General features: G+C 34.8%; 1 long non-coding RNA gene across 1 annotated transcript in view; it reads right to left on the reverse strand.

Moving 5' to 3' along the window:
- Positions 1-208: 208 nt before the first annotated feature.
- The window catches only part of LOC111087773, a 9,233-nt gene continuing 6,371 nt past the window's right edge, over positions 209-3,070 (reverse strand). Inside the window, exons 2-3 of the long non-coding RNA XR_002612417.1 lie at positions 2,724-2,816; positions 209-1,542 (exon numbers count right to left, since the gene is read on the reverse strand). This is a non-coding gene — a long non-coding RNA (uncharacterized LOC111087773). The remainder of the gene's footprint in view (positions 1,543-2,723; positions 2,817-3,070) is intronic.

Genomic DNA, 3,070 nt, shown 5'->3' on the forward strand with positions numbered 1-3,070 from the left:
GACCATTGGTCAGTAAAGCATATAAATATCTACGCTCCAGTAATGAAAAATCCAATTTACACAATAAACGTTCCTACTTATTATTTTATGCTTGATGTAAGGAATATAATTTGAAGCTAATAATAAAATAAATAACTAATTTCTCGAAAATTTAAAGATAGGCTTAAAGACAAGATAATAAATATAAAAACAAAAGATAAAATATAACGTAAAGACGGGCTTAAAGACAAGATAATAAATATAAAACAAAAGATAAAATATAACGTAAAAGCCATGTCGTCCGCATCTCAGTTTTTGTCCTTGTTACACTATTGAATTAACTCAACGTTTTTCTGCAGCCTACTGATTAAAGTTTATCCTTTCCGAGATGATCCAACTAACGTGATCACTGTAATGATAGTAGCGTACCGTACGCTTTTAGTATTGACTCCTGAAAATTACGATTAGGAGAGATAGAAAAAATTAAATTTAAATAGTTACTTTGTGAAGAGAACAACGCTACGGTCGTTTTTAACTTTGAATAGTTAAGATTTTATTTTATGCTAAGGATAAGATAGAACAAGGGATTTCTTGAAGATAAGGTTTATTAAATTTGATGCAACTACGTAAAATTTAAAACATTACTAATTTCTTAACTACGGCATTTTGTAAATGAGAAACTCCTGAATGTTACAAAAGAAGATAATGCAAAGATGTGACTAGAATACTTCTCGAAAGTGACTTATATGGACATTTTAATGAGAGCACACGTTGGAATATCTAAACTCCGTGACAGTAGTATTATGAAGAAGAATATCAGGGATTCCGGAAGTCAGCACCAAAACAAGTTTGGCAGTTTCTCACCAGAGGACGTCATTAGTTAAGCATTAATATACAGATATCTTAACGCAACGTGTGGGAGTTATAAACTTTGCCAGAGTTTGTGAAATCAATATAGACAAAGCACTGAGATAACATGGTTACCCTGACTTTGACGTAATGATTAGTTGTGAATAAGAGCTTTCAATCTTAAATTAAATCTTAATTCTATCAACTTTGACAAGATATTACAACATGTTTTAATCCGGATAACTTTACCGGCTGCCACCAGTTATGATCCAGTGAAACTGACTACAAAAGCAAAGAGCGGAAGATGAAAGTTCCAGTCTCAGGAAAGCTGGTTAGGAGTCCTATTTGAGCAACGCTAGGGGGCGTGGTACTGATGTATCCTCTATGATAACTTTGGCACACTGTGAGAGCTATCGCTTTTCCTATTGTTCTTGATAATCAACACGAATAGATATGAGGGTACAGTGTCAGTGACAGGTGGCTGCTTATAAATATTATATTTTGTCACTGAAAAGAGTTTTCCTAAGAAAATTGCTGAACATCGAGTTCTGGGTAAACACCATCATCATAGTCTTTTCCCACATACCTCTTCATCTGGAGCCAGGGATGTGACGGTCTAGTGGCTGCACATTCCAAGCAAAAAAACCAAGCTTATAGCCACAAGTGGTCGTGGCAACGGAAGAGATGACGCCGAGCCGGGGAAAGTACTTTTTTCTGTAGAAAGAAATGACATCAATATTTACTTGGGAGAAAACGAGGTGATTTAAGGGAACTTTCTAGAACATTCGGAACTTTTGACTATCTTTACAAACTAAATCTTTGAATAATGTAGTGAATGAAATATTTCAAGGCCATAAAAAAGGACTTCGTGCACGAGGAAAAATAAATAAACAAACAAACAAAAAAACGAATATAAAGGACGCTGTGCTAGTTTCTGCTACTAATTTAAGGCTTAAGAAATTATTCGTAACTACAACATAATATAACTACATTTTATACAGCCATTTACAGTTGACAATCCTAAAACGCATCGTTTGTGTTCGAACTTGCTGCAATGACCAGGTTACAGATTAGAAAGTCCAAAATTCAAAACTGTGAGATTTAGCTGCGGAGCGTGTTTACCGTATCGTTTCATCTCGTTATTCAAGTAGGAATGGCACTTAGACGGCGTGTGCTGTTGGCCGATTGTTCTGTCTCAGGCCAGTAGTCATAAATTACTAGGGAGAACCACGTGTGAACCTTGATTGTTATGTCTCAGGCCAGTAGTCATAAATTACTAGGGAGAACCATGTGTGAACCTTGATTGTTATGTCTCAGGCCAGTAGTCATAAATTACTAGGGAGAACCATGTGTGAACCTTGATTGTTATGTCTCAGGCCAGTAGTCATAAATTACTAGGGAGAACCACGTGTGAACCTTGATTGTTATGTCTCAGGCCAATAGTTCTAAATTACTAGGGAGGACCATATGTGAACCTTGATTGTTATGTCTCAGGCCTGTTGTTCTAAATTACTATGGAGAACCATGTGTGAACCTAGATTGTTATGTCTCAGATCAATAGTCCTAAATTACTATGGAGGACCATGTGTGAACCATGATTGTTCTGTCTCAGGCCAGTAGTTCTAAATTCTAGGGGGGGGCATGTGTGAACCTTAGGGGTGTCTTTCTAGGATAAGATTTGTTTTCAAACTAAATAATAAAAACAACGGGAATAAGGTAATAAATTAGCAATAATGAAGAATTTTTTCGTTTTAATCTTTTAAAAATGATATTTACTTTAATTAAATTTATTTAATTAAATAAATATATATATATATATATATTTAACTGGAGAGGCTTAAATTTGTAGATATGTATTCGTGTACGTATACAAACATACATACACACAAACTTACCAGAAACAGCAGAATAACCTTCTGAAGGTGTAACTCGAATGATGTCGGGATGTACAACATCCTGGGTGTCGTCTATTACATCTGTAGAGATCTCTACAAAAGAAATAGGGTAGTTATAAGAGTATTCGACAATAAGGGAGAAAGGGAGTGGGCTTAATAGAATGACGGGTGCGTCCGACTGTAGAAACGGACATCGTTTAATACATTATATATAGTAGGTTTACATAAATAAACACAAATGATAGTTTGAAAGATGAATTATAAATATCACCAAGTATATAAATATCTCCATAAAACTCAAAATTCCTGTGGAAGAATAAAATTTATAAATCAAAACATCAACATCG

The sequence above is a fragment of the Limulus polyphemus genome, unplaced genomic scaffold (assembly GCF_000517525.1).
Source record: "Limulus polyphemus unplaced genomic scaffold, Limulus_polyphemus-2.1.2 Scaffold2612, whole genome shotgun sequence".
Taxonomy (NCBI): Eukaryota; Metazoa; Arthropoda; class Merostomata; order Xiphosura; family Limulidae; genus Limulus; species Limulus polyphemus.